Below are 19,868 nucleotides of genomic sequence, written 5' to 3' on the forward strand. Positions count from 1 at the left end.
TGAAACTGAATCCTGCTAATACGTGAACTAACTAGATTTTCAGTACAGAGCATAATGAGACAGAAGAAGGGGAAACAAAATTGTATAAGAAACACCATTCATCAGCATATATGGATGGCTCATAAAAAAAACAGAGTAAGAAACAGAACAGGAAATAAACATTGCTGACCATTATTATTGATCACAGAAGAAAAACTGGAAAGATACTGTAGAAGGAAAAGAGAATAAGAAATAGAATTCTTTAGCATATATGGATTACAACAAAACAGCACAAGAAACAGAGGAATAGGAAACAAACTTTCTGGAACATTATTACTGAACAAAAGATGAATAAAGAAGTAGCTTGGCTTGTTTTCATAGATATACCTTACTAAGCCGCTTGAACCCCAATCTTGAATTCCACCCCAGTGAATTCATCACGCTCTCGATATAATTGGATGGTGTCGCCAACTTTGAGGTCCCAAGAACGAACGAACGCAAGCCAGTTCCTGCAAGCAAAAACAGGTCTTGGGTGCAATCGAAGCTCCAGAAGAAGCCCCCATGGTCTTTGGCTAGGATACACACTCCATATCTGTCTCCGAAGTTCGGCAAAAGTTTCAAGGCTTCCGTTGGTACTGCTAATCTTTTCTCAATATCTGTTTTGGATAGTCGTTTGGAGAAAATGGTAGCCATTTGAAGCTTCTGTGTTGCTAATGAAATATAAATTAAAGATGTTCAAAAGGAAGGAAGGGGTAAGCAGTGAACCCATTTCGTTCCTTATATAAGCTAAAGAATTTCACTTCGCACTGCCACACTTTGCTCCATCTTCAAAATGTCGGAAGCTTGCGAGAAATAAAATGATTGGTCTTTCTTTTTGGGTTTTGATTGGGATTATCGACCTGCAAAACGGAAATTGTCATCCTTGGACAAAAAAACAAAAGATTTGACACTGTTACGATCCATCCTTGCTAAGAGCAAAAAAAGAGGATTTTTACGGCTATGAAGCCAACGAATTCTTTTTGTTTGCTTTTATGAATGATGGGAAAGACAACAATAAAGGCCGAATACCTCCGGTGAGTCAAGAAAGGAGACCGACCAGATATAACTGTTGAGCTTAGCAGGGAAAGTGCAGTTTTGGTGTTAAAGAGGGATACCATAAAAAAACTCGTCTTTTATTTTCAACTTCTACCTACTAGTACCTAGCCAGTTCACTGTAGGCGACTTGACCTACTAGACATGCAAGCAGGTTGAAGGAGCAGCGTTTATGTTTTGTTATTTATTTATTTATTTTTATAGACCATCCATCTTTTCCTTTTCACATTATTAATTGTTGATTTCAATTCAAATAATTAAAAATTGATTTAATAATTTATTTAATAAAATTAAATGAAATTAACTTTTTTTTAAAAATTGAATTGCAAACATATATAAAATTATTGCATATCTTTAATAATTTAGTATGCTAAAAATTTGAAGTGAAGAAAATAAATGTTTTTCATATATATATATATATCAAAGCTAGAATATGCATAGTAATTTATTTTAAAATAATTATGCTTAATAAAAGTATCAGTTTAATTAGTACTAAGTATAAATATTCGATTATAACTAAATAATCAAATTGAATAGACAAAATTTAGTTATTTTAATGAAGGATAATTCAATTTTTAATTCTTGATAATTGATTTTGATCATCAATTCAGCTACACTTAATTTGGTAATTTACTAACTAAATTTTTATTGGTTAATATAGAAATTATAATTTATTATTAATATATCTTTGTAAACTCCGCCTAAGTAGTTTGTGCTTAACCGATCCCAAGTTCGGATAAAGGAGGAGAGTTACGGTAGATGACAACCAGCGTAAAAATTTCGTCACACCTCATGATATGGATTCAAATGATATAAACGTTGGAGCGTCTTTTACCTACGAAGCGCTACATCGTAGCCCGGGTGTAGTGAGAAATATGTAAGAGTGTAGGGCGTTCACCGAAAACAACGCGCCATGCTGGCGCCTGGGTGTGGTGTTAAATGAGTAAGGGTTCCCACATCATGGACAGGTGGGGGTAAAAAAGTTAGTCCATAGGACAAATAGTAGAACAGATAGTGGAATAGAACACAATGTAGGCATAGAGAACAATAGAAGATATCATAGAAGGAGATCAATTAGGAAGGAACAGGATAGGAGGAGAATCAGGGTTGGTACTTAGAATGTTGGATCACTTACAGGAAAATTAATGGAGCTTGTGGATACCTTGGAAAGGAGAATGGTGAATATTGCTTGCATTCAGGAGACTAAAAGGGTAGGAGTGAAAAGCAAGGAAGTGAGTAATTTAGGGCACAAACTGTGGTTTACTGGAAAAGAGAGAAACAAGAACGGAGCAAGCATAATCATAGACATGACATTGAAAGATGCTGTAATAGCTGTGAAAAGAGTAGGAGATAGAATTATACTAGTAAAGCTAGTACTAGAAGGAGAAACAATAAATGTAGTTAGCGCTTAAGGCCCACAAATAGGACTAGATAGTGAGAGTAAACAAAGGTTTTGGGAAGATATAGATGATCTAATGCAAAGCATACCGAATGAAGAGAATGTTTTCATTGGTGGAGATTTGAATAGACATGTAGGAAGTAATAGGCAAGGTTATGAGAATGTTCATGAAGGTTTTGGTTTTGATAGCCAAAATAAGGAGGAAAAAAGCATAATAGATTTTGCTATGGCATACAACCTAATACTAGTAAATACCTACTTTATAAAAAGAGAGTCACATTTAGTAACTTTCAAAAGTGGGCAGCATAGAAGCCAAATTAACTTCCTCTTAACCAGGAAGACAAATAGAGCTTTATGCAATGATTGAAGGTCATTCCGGGAGAGGCTTTAACAAGTCAATATCGGTTAGTAGTCTTGGATATCACGTTTAAAAACAATTCAAGTAAGGTTAGAAGAAATAGTATAGCTCGAACAAAGTGGTGGGAGTTCAAAGGAGTAAAGCAAATGAAGTTAAAAAATGAGCTTCTCGAGTCCAAAGCATGGAAGATGGATATGGAGGCCTATGGTATGTGGATACAAATGGCATCAAAGATTAGAGAAGTAGCTAGAAAAGTACTTGGAGAGTCTAGAAGACATGGACCACCCTCAAAAGAGAGATGGTAGTGGAATGAGGAAGTACAAAAGCCAGTGAAGAGAAAGAGGGAATGATATAAGAAATTGCCTAAGTGTGATAGTAATGAGGCATATGAACAGTACAATATAGCAAACAAAGAGGCAAAAAAGGCAGTTAGTCAAGCAAAAGCACAGGCTTTTGAAAAGTTATATGAGAAACTTGAAACTAAAGAAGGGGAGAAAGATATTTATAGATTAGTGAGGAGGAGAGAAAAGAAATGTCAAGATCTCAATCAAGTTAGGTGCATTAAGGATAAAGAAGGAAAAAGTGTTGGTGAAAGATGGGCACATTAAAGAAAGATATAGAAATTATTTTGATGATCTCTTTAATAATAGTAAAAATAATAATAGCTTGAATATAGACTACAGAGCAATAGAAAAGAATGTGAATTATACTAAAATGATTAGATCTTTAGAAGTAAAGAAAGCACTTAAGAGAACGAAATTGGGTAAAGCCTGTGGATCCTGTGGACCCGATGGAATACCAATTGAAGTGTGGAAGTATTTGGGAGATATGGGAGTGGAATGGTTAATTAAATTATTTAATAAGATTCTGAACTCAAAGAAAATGCCTGATGAATGTAGGAAGAGCATTTTAGTACCTATTTTTAAAAATAAGGGAGACATACAGAGCTGTTCAAACTATAGAAAAATTAAACTCATGAGCCATACTATGAAGTTGTGGAACAGAGTTGTGGAACATCGACTACGTCATGAAACTTCTATCTCTCCCAATCAATTTGGCTTCATGCCCGGTCGTTCAACTATGGAAGCGATCTTTCTCATTAGAAGCTTGATAGAGAAATATAGAGATATGAAGAAAGATCTACATATGTTTTTTATTGATTTGAAGAACACTTATGATAGTGTTCCAAGAGATGTCTTATGGAGAGTGTTAGAACAAAAGAGAGTATCTATTAGGAACATATAAGTGTTGAAAGATATGTATGAAAGAGCAATTACTACTGTGCGCACAATGGGAGGGATTACACCAAGGTTTAGCTGTAAGCTCTTACCTTTATACATTAGTTTTATATGAATTGATGAAACATATACAAGAGAATATCTCTTGGTGCATGATATTTGCGAGTGATATAGTTCTGATAGATGAGATGCGAGAAGAAGTCAATAGAAAGCTAGAGCTTTAGAGCAGTACTCTAGAGTCAAAGGGCTTTAAGTTAAGTAGAACGAAGACAAAGTACATGCATTGCAAGTTTAGTGAAGGCCGAATTGGTGATAGGGACGGAGTGGTACTGTCCCAAACTTTAAATATCTCGGATCAGTCCTTCAAGTAGATGGGGGATGTGAGGAGGATGTTAATCATAGGGTTAAAGCTAGATGGTTGAAGTGGAGACATGTCACAGGAGTTTTATGTGGTCGCAAAATTCCCAATAAGTTGAAAGGAAAATTTTACTTTACAGCCATACGAACGGCCATGTTATATGACAGTGAGTGTTGGGCACTAAAAGAGTCGTATATGTCTAAGATAAGAGTTGCGAAGATGAGAATGTTAAGGTAGATGAGTGGCCATACTAGACTAGATAAAGCCCGTAATGAGAGTATTAGAGAAAACGTAGGAGTGGTGCCAATTGAGGATAAGTTGAAAGAAGGGAGATTGAGGTGGTTTGGTCATGTGAAACTGATGCATACATTATGCATAATCATTTAGGTTTAATTTCATAATCATTTTATTTGGTTATTAGTCATTTTTAGCTAATTTCATTAGTTAATTAGTTAGTTTTTCATAGTTGTCAATTTTGCACTAATTTGTAATTTTTACTTTGTTTTGTAGGAAAAATGGTGTTTTTGAAGGACTAAAGAGAATTTTGCCATTGAGGAGTGTCTTCTACAGCAAAAAGATGCCAAAAGCAAGTTTTCAAGCTAAAATATGCATAGACCAAACTGTGCATAACTTGCCGCATAAGCTATGCGATTCGCATAAGGAGGAAGAACACTGTTCAGAACCACCGAAATGTGCATAAGGAGATCGCATAGCTTATGCACATTCTCACCTCCCTTATGCAGATTCACGAAATTGTGCATAACCTATGCACCAAGTCATGCAACCGCATAAGTGACCTGAATCAGAAATCGCATAAGGGATCTGATAACTTATGCAGTCCACTTATGCATCCCATAAAGAGTTCATTAATGAGTCAGGTAAGATTCCTTAATGTATTCCTCCTAGAACATACTATTTTAGGGCTCCATGTCGAAAAAATGCTATATATAGTCCCATTTTCTCATTTTAGGGGAGGCAAGGAGCAAAGAAAGAAAGAAGGAGGCTAAGCAGAATTTGAGGAGTCATTTTCACCTTCCACACCATTTTTAACCAAGATTTGCAGATTTCTTCTTTCCTTTACATTTTTCTACATTTCTAGTGTTTAATTTCTTACTTCTTAGCTTAGATTAAAGCTTTATTTCCATTTAAACTCATCATATCTTGTAAGCATTATGGATAGTGAGTAGTTTACTTTTGATTCTGGAGTAAGGGTTGTAATATTTGAGATATTTTGTGGATTTTGATTGGGTAATCCATATTTTGTGGTCTTAATGAGTTTTATTCATTTCTTGTATGCTTAATGACATGCTTAATGTAGGATCCCATTGAGTAATGTTCTTAATCCATGGTTGAAGCACCGAAAGGAGAAGGCCTTGTGATAGATAATCAGGAAATTGAACTTAATTAACTTAGACCTAGAAATAGGCTAAGGATTAAGAGGATTCACAGTTAATTAAGGAACTTAATGGGTCTTAATTAATTCTAACTCCACAATAGTATGATTAGTTTGATTAAGGCACTCTTTGTCTCACTCGAAAGGGAATTCAAAGGATTTAATAATTAAACTCCTTAAAACTCATAATTTTCATAAGATTGGACAACCAATTTAAAATCCCAAAATAGCTCGAATATGAAATCCGAACTCGGAATCGACTTTTACCATTGTTAATTTCTAATCGAATTTAATCATTTGCCAATTTAAACATTGCCATATTTGAACTTGCTTATTTCTATTTGATGCAATTTTAGTTTAATTAATACATTGTTGAATAGAATATTAATTTTGCACATTTAGATTTCATACTCCATTACCCATTAATTCATCATTTTAATCTCATAAATACTTCAATTTAGTCAACTTTTATATCGAAAATTCAATCATTAATACAACTCCTCGTGGGATCGATATTTTTCTATACTACTTGTACGACCCGTGCACTTGCGGTTGGGACGCATCAAGTTTTTGGCGCCGTTGCCGGGGAGTTGTTTGTTTAAGATTGAATTCTTGATTATTTTAGTTGTTTTTAGTTTTATCTTTGTTATTTTTTTTCATTTTGTGTTTGTTTGTTCTTTTTCAGGTACCTTTAATCTTTTATGAGAAGAGCTAGAAGCTCAAGTGACACGACCTTACTTTTCAATCCTGAAATTGAGAAATTTTGTAAGGCCAACAAGAAAGAAACCAGAAGAAGGAAGGAAGCCTTGAGAGAAACTGAATTAGAAGCAGATATGGCTGATGAAAGAATTAGAATTGGTGTTGGTAATGCTGGAAATGGTCAAAACAATGAAAATGAAGCCCAAGGGGAAGAAGTTGTTAATGCAAACGTGCCTAGGGGAAGTATGATGGATCATGCTTTTCCTCGTTTTGATGACTTGAGAGAGAGCATAGCAAGACCAAGGATTGATGCGAACAGTTACAAAATGGATTTTGGAGTTCTTCAAATGATCCAAAACTCTCAATTTGGAGGACATCCTTCTGAAAATCCACACACACACTTGAAGAAATTTGCTATGATTTGCGACATGCAAAAACAACCTGGAGTGTCTGATGATGCAGCAAGATTGAAGCTATTCCCATTCTCTTTGAAAGATAGAGCATTGGATTGGCTTGATTCTTTACCTCACAACTCCATTACAAATTGGGAGCAACTAATCGATGCATTTCTTGCACAATATTTTCCACTGAAAAACTCAAGAGCCGAGGAATCAAATGACACTTTTCGGACCAAGAGAAGATGAAACTCTCTATGAATCATGGATGAGATGGAAGGAATTAGAGAGATTATGCCCACATCATGCCATTCCAAAATGGATGATAAATCGAATTTCTACACAAATGTCACTCCCGCAATCGAGGAATTATTGATGCTCAAACAGAGGAGAATTCATCATAAAGCATGAAGATGAAGCTTATGAGTTATTAGAGAAAATTGCAAAGAATACTCATCTTTGGAGTAGTCCAAGAGGACCAGCTCCAACTCAGAAAAGGCAAGCTGCTGGAATGTATGATCTTGATCCATTCAACATGATTAATGCAAAGTTTGATGCACTTACAAATGTCCTTGCTAAGAAAATGGAAGATTTGAGTATGTTGGTTAGTTCAACATCATCAGCTGGAAGTTCACAACAAGTGGCTTATGCAGAGGAAACAACCAGCTGTGGAGTAGATTATGGAGAACAAGCAGCATATGTTAGTAATTATGGAAACAAGCAAATGGGGAATCCTTATTCTCAAACTTACAATCCAAATTGGAGGAATCATCCCAACTTTTCATGGGGAAATCAAAGAAGGTCAAGTTCAAAATCGAATTTTCAACCACAACAAGAGTCAAGTTCCATATCAGAAAATAGGCAACCATTGCCCAATTTTCAGCAAAAATATGAACCCTCCACCAAAACAAAGAAGAACGAAATTCCACCATCAAGCTTTATTGCAACAGATTCTTGCCAACCAAAATAAGCATGATGAGGAGATGAGAGAGGTGAAAGCAAGGCTGGAACAAATGCAAACACACAATAGAATGCTGGAAAACCAGATTGCACAACAAGCATCTTCCTCAAGTGCCAAATCTTTTGGAAAGCTTCCAAGTCAACCAGAAAATCCAAGAGAGCATTGTCAAGCTATTACTTTAAGAAGTGGTAAAGTTATAAATGATGAGAAGAGTGAAAACAGTGAGAAGAGAGAAAATGAAAAAGGAACTGATGAGAGTGAAAAACAAGAGAGTGCGAGAAAAATGTAAGGAGAAATTTGAAGAATAAGAAGAGAAGTATATACCTCCTGAGCCCTACAAGCCACAACTTCCCTTTCCACAAAGATTTCACAAAGCCAAGCTTGATAGGCAATTTGGGAAGTTCTTAGAGGTTTTGAAGAAACTTTACATAAATGTGCCTTTTGTTGATGCTCTTTCACAAATGCCCTCTTATGCAAAATTCTTGAAAGAAATTCTCTCAAACAAGAGGAAACTTGAAGATGATGAAACTGTAGCTTTGACAGAAGAATGTAGTGCTATCCTCCAAAGGAAACTTCCTCCAAAGCTTAAGGATCCAGGGAGTTTTTCAATTCCATGCCACATTGGAGAGTCTTGTTCTACAAAAGCTCTATGTGATTTAGGGGCCAGTGTTAGCCTTATGCCCCTTTCTATCTATGAGAAGCTCAACATGGGAGATCTAAAGCCAACCCACATTTCTCTTCAGTTAGCTGACAGAACAATCAAGTATCCTGAAGGGATTTTGGAGAATGTGCCCCTGAAGGTTGGAAAGTTCTATATACCTGTTGACTTTGTCATCTTGGACATGGAGGAAGATTCTAATATTCCAATTATCTTGGGGAGACCCTTTCTAGCTACAGCAGGAGCATTGATTGATGTGAAAGGAGAAAAGCTTACTCTTAGGGTTGGTGAAGAGCAATTAATTTTCAATATTAATAACTCTATGAAGAAGCATCATTCTGAAGCTGATACTTGCTTGAGAGTTGATATTATTGATGAGCTGGTTGAAGAACACTTCAGAAAGAAATATCCAGAAGATCCACTTGAAAATTGTTTGGTTCATGGAGGAGGCATAGACTATGACAACCCTCATGTAGCTGCATATACTCAACACTTAGAGGGAAGTCCACCATTCATTTCTGCTCCAGTTTTTCAACTCACACAAAAGGAAAAAGCAGAATTTAAGCAATCATCATTCAAGGAAGAAGATGCACCTAAGGTAGAACTTAAGCAACTTCCTTCTCAGCTCAGGTATGAATTTCTTGGCACTAATAACACTTATCCAAAGAATTGTAAATGCAAATTTGAGTACTTTAGAGGCTGATAAGTTGTTAAGAGTGTTGAGACAATTTAGGAAAGTCTTAGGATACACCATAGATGACATTAAGGGAATAAGCCCACACTTTTGCATGCATAGAATCAGTTTGGAAGAAAATTGTAAACCATCTATTGAACATCAAAGGAGGTTGAACCCAAATATGAAAGAAGTTGTTAAAAAGGAAATTTTGAAGTTGCTTGATGCAGGGATCATATATCCCATCTCAGACAGTACTTGGGTGAGCCCAGTACATGTTGTCCCAAAAAAAGGTGGAATGACAGTTGTCAAAAATGAAAACAATGAATTAATTCCCACCAGAACAGTGACTAGTTGGCGAATGTGCATAGATTACAGAAAATTAAATGTTGCCACTAGAAAAGATCATTTTCCACTTCCCTTCATTGATCAAATGTTGGAAAGACTAGCTAGGCATTCTTACTTTTGCTATTTAGATGGATATTCAGGTTTTTTTCAAATCCCTATCCATCCAAATGATCAAGAGAAAACCACTTTTACTTGTCCATATGGAACCTTTGCCTATAGGAGGATGCCATTTGGGTTGTGTAATGCACCAGCAACTTTTCAGAGGTGCATGATGGCAATCTTCTCAGATTTCATTGAAGACATAATGGAGGTTTTTATGGACGATTTTTCTGTTTATGGATCTTCATTTGATATATGCTTGGCTAACCTTTCTAAAATTTTGCAGCGATGTGCAGATACTGACCTTGTGTTAAACTGGGAAAAGTGTCATTTCATGGTTCAGGAAGGGATAGTGCTTGGACATTTGGTGTCTAACAGAGGAATAGAGGTTGATAAAGCCAAAGTAGAAGTGATAGAGAAGATGGCTCCTCCTACCAATGTCAAGGGAATTCGAAGTTTCCTAGGACACGCCGGGTTCTACAGACGCTTTATTAAGGATTTTTCTAAAATAGCTAAACCTTTGTCTAATTTGTTAAGTAATGACACACCATTTGAATTTGACCAAGAGTGTTTGGATGCCTTTTGCAGGTTGAAGCAAGCTCTCATCACTGCACCAATCATGCAACCACCTGACTGGAGCCTACCTTTTGAAATTATGTGTGATGCTAGCAACTATGCAATTGGGGCTGTTCTTGGTCAAAGAAAGGACAAAAAGGCTTATGCTATTTATTATGCTAGTAGAACACTGGATGAGGCTCAAACAAATTATGCAACAACTGAAAAGGAATTTTTGGCAATTGTCTTTGCATTTTAAAAGTTCAGACCTTACATTATTGACTCAAAGGTGGTTATATTTTCAGATCATGCAGCCATCAGGTATTTGCTCCGTAAAAAGGAGGCCAAACCGAGGCTCATTAGGTGGATTCTGATGCTACAAGAATTTGATTTGGAGATTAGAGATAAGAAAGGAGCTGAAAATGTAGTTGCTGATAATCTTAGTAGGTTGAAATTGGATGGTGAAGAATTGGATGAAATCCCTATTGATGAGTTTTTCTTGGATGAACAACTTTTCTCTCTTGTTGCTAAACTACCTTGGTATGCAGACTTTGTGAATTATCTATCTTGTGGAATATTACCTCTAGGTATGACATGGCAACAAAAGAAAAAGTTCTTGCATGAAGTAAAGTTTTATAGATGGGATGACCCTTTACTCTTTAGGAGATGTTGTGATGGTTTAATTAGAAGATGTATTCCTGAAGAGGAGGTACAAAGTATTTTGCATCATTGCCATGCTTCTGATTATGGAGGTCATTTTGGAATCTCTAAGACAGCTAGTAAAATTTTGCAAGCTGGTTTCTTTTGGCCAAATCTTTTTAAGGATGTGAGGAAATTTGTGTTGGATTGTGATAAATGTCAAAGGAGTGGAAATTTGTCGAAAAGAGATCAAATGCCCCTGAATAATATTCTTGAAGTGGAATTATTTGATGTTTGGGGAATAGATTTTATGGGGCCATTCCCTCCTTCATATGGTAATAGATACATCTTAGTTGGGGTTGACTATGTGTCAAAGTGGGTGGAAGCTATTGCAACTCCAACTAATGATGCTAGAGTGGTAGTAAAATTTTTGAAAAAATTTGTCTTGAGCAGATTTGGAGCTCCTAGGGCTATAATTAGTGATGGGGGTTCCCATTTTTGTAATAAGCAATTTGAGAGCTTAATGAGGAAGTATGGTGTAGTGCACAAGATAGCTACCCCATACCATCCTCAAACTTCAGGACAAGTTGAAATTTCTAACAGAGAGCTCAAGCATATTTTGGAGAAAACAGTGAACAATTCTAGGAAGGATTGGTCTATCAAACTAGATGATGCTTTATGGGCATATAGGACTGCCTACAAAACCCCTATAGGAACTACTCCCTTTAGGTTGGTGTATGGTAAGTCTTGTCATTTACCTGTGGAGCTAGAACATAGAGCATATTGGGCCATTCAGACCTTGAATTTTGATCTTAAGCAAGCTGGTGAGAAAAGGTTGTTACAACTTAATGAGCTTGAGGAATTGAGGATGGATGCTTATGAAAGTGCCCGTATTTACAAAGAAAGAACTAAAGTTTGGCATGATAAGCATCTGAGGAAAAAGGAATTCAAAGAAGGTGATTCAGTTTTGTTGTTCAACTCAAGATTGAAATTGTTCCCTGGAAAACTCAAGTCAAGGTGGACTGGTCCATATAGAGTTTCTAAGGTTTTCCCTTATGGAGCAATAGAAATTTGGAGTGAAAAATCTGGGAATTTTAAGGTCAATGGGCATAGATTGAAGCATTACATAACTGGAGACCCAATACTAGGAGCAAGCTGTTGCAAGCTCTCCAATCCCTCACCTCTTTTCAGTGAAATTCATGAAAAGTCCAGCTAAGGACTATAAATTAGCCCTCTTGGGAGGCATCCCAAGTCCTTTTATTTTTGCTTTTGTTGATTTACTTTCATTTTCATTAATTTTGTTTTTATCTTAAATCTCCCCAAATTCAATTTTTGACATTGTTAAATTTTGTCTCTTGTAGATATAATTCAATGAAGAAAGGGCTGGTGAACTGTTGGGGAAGTAATTCTTAACTTGGAAAATTTTATCCTTCAAAAGAACTGATAAGCTTTTGCTGCATAATCTGTGCAGGAGCTGCAATCTAGTTCATGCAGAGGAAAAATAAAATCTGCAGTAAAAAAAGGGGTGTCTGCAGCAAATGGCTCATGTTTTTGATGAGGTTGGATGTATTTAAATGGAGAAAGGTTGGTGAACTGCTAAAATTGCTATCTGGTTTATGCAGAGCAGAACAATAAAATCTGCAGCAGATTACTTGTGTTTTTGGTGAGGTTGGGTGGGTAATTTTCTAATATTTGTGCTTATAATGATATTATGGTGGTAAGTTGGTCATTTTTGCAGTTTTGAACTTCTTTGGGTTATAGGATACAAGGTAGAAATGTTGCATTTTCTTGACAAATCTTGGAGAGTTCATTTCTCATTTGTGGTTAGATGCAACTTCATGCAAATTTTATGGAGTTTTATGTGCTAAATGTTGCTTTGCAGAATTTGAGTCAAAATGGCATAGTTCTCAAAGGTCTTTTATGTAGGATCCATTTTTACATGCTTGTGTGATGCACTTTTGATGAACTTTGAATATATTGATGTGTTTTTGGTGAAAATCTCTCATGGTTTGTGCTTCATAGAATTATATTTCATCATTCTAGGATATTTTTCACACTTGCAATTCATGTTCCATTGCAATCTTAATTTTGTTGAATGGTGCATAAGCAACTGCATAGCTTATGCAATCCTGCATAACCAAAATTCTTGCCATTTTTCACCTTTATTGCAAGTGCATAAGCAGAGTGCATAGCTTATGCAACTCTGCATAACCTCATTTTGTCAAATTTCATATCTGTCAAAACTTGCATAAGGTGAGTGCATGACTTATGCACATTTGCATAACTTCAAATCCTTCATTTTCTCTCTCTGCCGAAGTTTGCATAAGGAAGGTGCATAAGCTATGCACTTCTGCATAACCAAAAATCCAAAGCTCCAATTCTGCCGAAGGTTGCATAAGCAGAGTGCATAACCTATGCACTTATGCATGACCAACAACCCAGAAAAAAATCAACCTTGCCGAGGGATGCATAAGGAAGGTGCATAAGTTATGCACCTCTGCATAACCAAGATCTCCAAAAATCAATTCAGCCGAAGAGTGCATAAGCAGAGTGCATAACCTATGCACTCCTGCATAACCAGAAAACAGAAAATCCCAAAAGTTGCCGAGACCTGCATAAGCAATGTGCATAGCCTATGCACTTCTGCATAACCAAAATTCTGAATTTCAAAACCTACCGCAGAGTGCATAAGCAGAGTGCATAGCTTATGCACATCTGCATGACCCAAGTTTCTGAAAAACCATTCTTGCCGAGAGATGCATAAGGGGAGTGCATAACTTATGCACTCCCGCATGACTTCGCTCCTCACCATTTCAGGGTCACCGAAACATGCATAAGGACAGTGCATAACCTATGCACTTGTGCATAAGCACTTTTCTGAAATATAAATCCTTTTGAAACACGCACAGGTTATGCATAAATCATTTTCCCCTTATGCAGTCTCCTACAACCCGATTCAAATTCATTTTCAGCAAATACCATTCCCACCACCTCCACTTCCCGACTCTTGAACCCCACGACCGCCCTTCAACCTTCATTCTTTCCGGCATTCTCGCCGTCTCTCTCCCATCTTCTCCATCAGCGCTCTCATCACGAAACCCTAAATCCCCCTACATTTCCATCTCTTCTCCAATCGACCATGGATTCCCCTCCACATTCCCGCCCCGCCTCTCCTCTTGAAGTCTCTCCATTGTCTTCGATACATCCCCCTTCCAATCCTCCACCACAAACGACACCACCACCACCTCCATCAACCACATACAAACGCAAAATTAGGTCCAAATCCGTGCGACCCATGTCCTCTGCTCCTCCTCTGTCCAAACGCAAAGACCCATCTTTCTTCTTAGCCTCATTTTGAACCCCATGGCCCCATTACATCCCTAAAAGGACCTTTGATCTCTTGATGGTACTAGCTACATTAGTGGAGATAGGAGTAGGGAATTTGCCTATGGGATTGGGAAATTAGTCATTCATTCATTCAATTCCATCATTCCATATGGAGACACTTTGACTATTGATTGTTCTAGAATTCCTTTTGAGCATGACTCTCTCTTTTGATTGGTTGGTTTGGGGATTTTGAATGATAATTGACTTGATGGCTAAGCGGTGAAAGCTTGGATAAGCATTAGATTCTTTGCATTTTGAGGGATGGGTATATGGATTGTTGGTATGGCTAAAGGTGTGTTAAGTTACTTTAATTGGTAATTTTCATAACTCTTTGGATAAGGCACCCCTAAAAACTTTGCATCACATTTTAAAGTTTGCTTGAGGACAAGCAAAAGCTTGAGTTTGGGGGTATTTGATGCATACATTATGCATAATCATTTAGGTTTAATTTCATAATCATTTTATTTGGTTATTAGTCATTTTTAGCTAATTTCATTAGTTAATTAGTTAGTTTTTCATAGTTGTCAATTTTGCACTAATTTGTAATTTTTACTTTGTTTTGCAGAAAAAAAATGGTTTTTGAAGGACTAAAGAGAATTTTGCCATTGAGGAGTGTCTTCTACAGCAAAAAGATGCCAAAAGCAAGTTTTCAAGCTAAAATATGCATAGACCAAACTGTGCATAACTTGCCGCATAAGCTATGCAGTTCTGCATAAGGAGGAAGAACACTGTTCCAGAACCAGCCGAAATGTGCATAAGGAGACTGCATAGCTTATGCACATTCTCACCTCCCTTATGCAGATTCACGAAATTGTGCATAACCTATGCACCAAGTCATGCAATGCATAAGTGACCTGTAATCAGAAAACTGCATAAGGGACTGCATAACTTATGCAGTCCACTTATGCAGTCCCATAAAGAGTTCATTAATGAGCTGGCAGAAGATTCCCTTAATGTATTCCTCCTAGAACATACTATTTTAGGGCTCCATGTCAGAAAAATGCTATATATAGTCCCATTTTCTCATTTTAGGGGAGGCAAGGAGCAAAGAAAGAAAGAAGGAGGCTAAGCAGAATTTGAGGAGTCATTTTCACCTTCCACACCATTTTTAACCAAGATTTGCAGATTTCTTCCTTCCTTTACATTTTTCTACATTTCTAGTGTTTAATTTCTTACTTCTTAGCTTAGATTAAAGCTTTATTTCCATTTAAACTCATCATATCTTGTAAGCATTATGGATAGTGAGTAGTTTACTTTTGATTCTGGAGTAAGGGTTGTAATATTTGAGATATTTTGTGGATTTTGATTGGGTAATCCATATTTTGTGGTCTTAATGAGTTTTATTCATTTCTTGTATGCTTAATGACATGCTTAATGTAGGATCCCATTGAGTAATGTTCTTAATCCATGGTTGAAGCACCGAAAGGAGAAGGCCTTGTGATAGATAATCAGGAAATTGAACTTAATTAACTTAGACCTAGAAATAGGCTAAGGATTAAGAGGATTCACAGATTAATTAAGGAACTTAATGGGTCTTAATTAATTCTAACTCCACGAAAGTAGGATTAGTTTGATTAAGGCACTCTTTGTCTCACTCGAAAGGGAATTCAAAGGATTTAAGAATTAATCTCCTTAAAACTCATAAGTTTCATAAGATTGGACAACCAATTTAAAATCCCAAAATAGCTCGAATATGAAATCCCGAACTCCGGAATCAGCTTTTTACCATTGTTAATTTCTAATCGAATTTAATCATTTGCCAATTTAAACATTGCCATATTTGAACTTGCTTATTTCTATTTGATGCAATTTTAGTTTAATTAATACATTGTTGAATAGAATATTAATTTTGCACATTTAGATTTCATACTCCATTACCCATTAATTCATCATTTTAATCTCATAAATACTTCAATTTAGTCAACTTTTATATCGAAAATTCAATCATTAATACAACTCCTCGTGGGATCGATATTTTTCTATACTACTTGTACGACCCGTGCACTTGCGGTTGGGACGCATCAGAAACGTAGACATATGGATTCTCCAGTTAGACAAGTAGAGCATATTAGGTTAGAGGATAGAAAGAAAAGAAGGGATAGACCTAAACTGACTTTGAGGAGAGTAGTACAATATGACCTAGAAGCATTACACATTTCCGAGGATTTAACCCAAAATCGTTTAGAGTGGAGAAAGAGAATCCATATAGTCTGCCCCAAATTTTTGGGATAAAGATTTAGTTGCGTTGAGTTGAGTTTATTAATATATCTTTATAATTTATTAATAATATTTAATTTATAATTGTTCTTTTACTAAATATATATCATATTTAGTATCTGTTAACCCCATGAGCTCAAAGGAGTATAGATTTTGATGATAAAAAAACTCAACTAGAATTAAACTAACATTGTTTTAAGTGTTGTGCTTTTCTAAGGATAAAGAAAAAGATTCATGAAGTTGATGATGAACTTGTGTTTTAAAGAAATGATGACATTTTAATCTAACACAAGACGAATCAAAGACAAAGAAGATAAAGAAAGAAAATGTTACCTTCAAAGCTGCATTAAAGATCAAAATTGAAAGTACATATAATTTGATAATAGTTTAAGAAATTTAGGATTACTTGTGAAAAGAATTGAGGAATAGAAGCCAATTATACTTATTTTTAATCCCTCAAATTTTTATTCTAAGTTTTCAAAAGTTGTTTTCAATCATCAATGGCCTAAAAGTATTTTATTATGATTTGGTGGAAAGTTTTAAATTTTTGAAAGTTATGCAGAAAAGCCTTCCTGGTATGCTAACTGATTTACTTCTGGTTCTGGTATGCTAACCGGTTTGCTAACAAACTCAACTCTATACAACATCGCAGAAAACGATAAAATAATGGCTATTTTCTTTAAATTTAAAATTGTAACGTTCAAATGAGTTCTCAAACTGTCAGAAACAATCTAAAACTATAAATACACCCATCCTTGGCCATTTTGCACTTAATGAAAGTTTCTCTATTGTTCCTAATATCTTAAAATCATTAAAACTTTTATTCAAATTGCTCAAATTATTTTTATTACTCATCATTGGCATACTTACTCATCTTTTCTTTATAGATTCTATTGTATTGAGTGAGATTGAGTTTTAAACACCTTTTTAGCATTTATGAGAGGTCATTCAAGTACCTACTGAAGCTTGATTGTGAAAAGTGTTTGGGATAACACTTGGTAGAAGTGTGAAGCTACTTGTAAAAGTTTTGGTGTGAAGATTTGTAAAAGGCTTTTTATATCTTGCCTTTAAAAGAGAAGAATAATGAATTGAAGACTCAAAGTGGAATCTTTGAGAGAGTAGATGTAGGTTAGTTAGGCCGAACCACTGTGAAAATTCAGTGTTCAATTCTTTTAACCCTTACTTTTTAAATTTATGCACTTTTATTTTTCTGGTTGAATCATTTTTTGTTGAGTTGAGAATTGATATAGTACACCGTTAACTCTGTTGTAAACTGAGATAATTTGTTTACTGTTGAATCTACTGAGATCTGATATAATTTGCTTACTGATATATCTGCCAATCGATATATTCATCTCTTATCGCTCACATTTCTTGTGTTGTGATTTTATTCAGATTACTAGTATTTTTGTTGAGTGTTAATATATCCTGTTATATCAGTATACTGAATATTCTTAAGCCAACTTTATATCAACTAATTATTTGAGTAGTATCACACACACATTTCATAGTAGAAAATTAGGTTGAACTAAGCTACAATTTTTCAAAGGTTTTGAATAAGAACCGAAGAGTTGTTTTACTATAATTCACCCCCCTCTTGGATATATTTTGGGATATCAGTATCTAAATAAAAATTATTATAAAAATATTTTTAATAATATTTCATAAATTATATATTACAACTTTTGTTTGAAGAGTTCAATAATAACTAATCATTAAATAAATATTTTTAACTTTCATTAATTTAATTATTTTATAAGTTATATATATATATATATATATACACACACACATGTGTGTGTATATAAAATTAAAAAAAAAAAATTGTGTGTGAGAATGAGCATACCTATCAAATCACTTAATAATTTCCGTACATAAGACAAAAGAGAACTTTGGGCTCATGGATTAGGGGAAAAAATATATTGTAGGATATTTTAGATAAACCAAACATTTTGCCCTAAATCATAATTAGGGTTAATTCTTGTAATTTTTTTTATTTATAGCTAAGTTAAATAGAAAAATTAATGATAAACTATAATATAGTTTTTGAAATTTCACTTGATTAATAAAATACTCCATCGATTTAAAACTTATATTTTAAAAATATATATGTTATTTTTAATATAAATAATAAATAAATATTATTTAAAATATTATATTTTTATTTGTTGCATATATTTATTATATGAAATATATTTTTTATTGATTGCATGTAACAACCTAAAAAAATTAAAAAAAAAAAAGGGAAAGGGGGATGGAACTTGGCGTGTGACAATGGATTTCCACTGTCACTGCCAGTTTAAAAAAAAAAAAAAAATTCAAAACAAAATCGGGAGGAGGGCCCCCCCCCCCCCCAAAAAAAAATTCTCTCCTCTCCTCTCCTCTCCTCCCCTCTCTTCTTCTTCTTTCCTTCTTCGGTAACCGGCCGGCGACCTCTCAAGTGGCTCCTCACCTAGCCGGCGACCTCCCAAGCGGCAGCAGCAGCCCGGAATCCGGCCAACAGTGGAGAGAGAGAAAGAGAAAAAAAAAAAAAGGTCCCAAACTTTGAATGCTTATATCCGGCGATCCCGACGTCCGATTGGAGTGATTCCAGCGGCTATGGACTCCTAAGAGCGAGCCCTTTCAGATGAGACCAGCCTCACCGGATTTGGTGGCCGTTTCCGATGCCGTCGAGGAGAGAAAAAATCAGCTTTTCTTTGACTTTCCGACGATCCGACCATTGGATTGACGATCCGAGACCACCTATGGATTGAGGGAGAGGAGAGAAATATGATGGTATGATCAGATCCGGCAAATGTCGCCGGCGGCAGCCGGCCGGCCACCGTGCGCGGTGGTTCTGGTGGTGGCTCCGGTGGGCTTTGGAGATTATTCAACTTCCAGAGGCTTCCTCATAAATTTTTGAAATTTTTGAGACATAGATAAACTTCGGGTAAGACTATTTTCATTATTTCTCTGTCTATATAGCATAAATACAGTGTTTCTTAAACAGGAAAAATTGGAGAAAAATTCTAAGAAAAATATATAATGAAAGTAAAATTATTTGGAGATATTCTATGGTGTTTGTTGAATTTTTTAGTGATTGTAGAATATTTTTGAAAAATATAGATGGATTTTAGTTAGATTTTTAGCATATGGGCATATAAGATTATTTGAAATTAAGATATTTAAATTTTATATGATTGGTTGAAGCTTGAGGATGGAGGTTTAAATATGTGAATATTGAATTGGATTGAATTAAGAATATGTTAGCTGTTGGAAACTTATGAAATTGAGTAATATTCTTGAATAAAATATTCATGGGTGATTAGAAAATTACAATTCATTTTGCAATAGCCTTATAATATTATTAAGGATCGCAGGGCAAAATTTTAGAATTTTTAGAGCTTGTTTGAGTGGATTTTTACAAAATGTCAATTATAG

At 35.3% G+C, this 19,868-nt stretch overlaps 1 non-coding gene across 1 annotated transcript; it reads right to left on the bottom strand.

Moving 5' to 3' along the window:
- Nucleotides 1-7,115: 7,115 nt before the first annotated feature.
- On the bottom strand, nt 7,116-7,223 carry LOC131173559 (small nucleolar RNA R71). The gene has a single exon (XR_009143875.1). It is a non-coding gene; the product is annotated as a small nucleolar RNA R71 (small nucleolar RNA).
- Between the last annotated feature and the right edge of the window lie 12,645 nt (nt 7,224-19,868).

The sequence above is a fragment of the Hevea brasiliensis genome, chromosome 14 (genome assembly GCF_030052815.1).
Source record: "Hevea brasiliensis isolate MT/VB/25A 57/8 chromosome 14, ASM3005281v1, whole genome shotgun sequence".
NCBI lineage: Eukaryota > Viridiplantae > Streptophyta > Magnoliopsida > Malpighiales > Euphorbiaceae > Hevea > Hevea brasiliensis.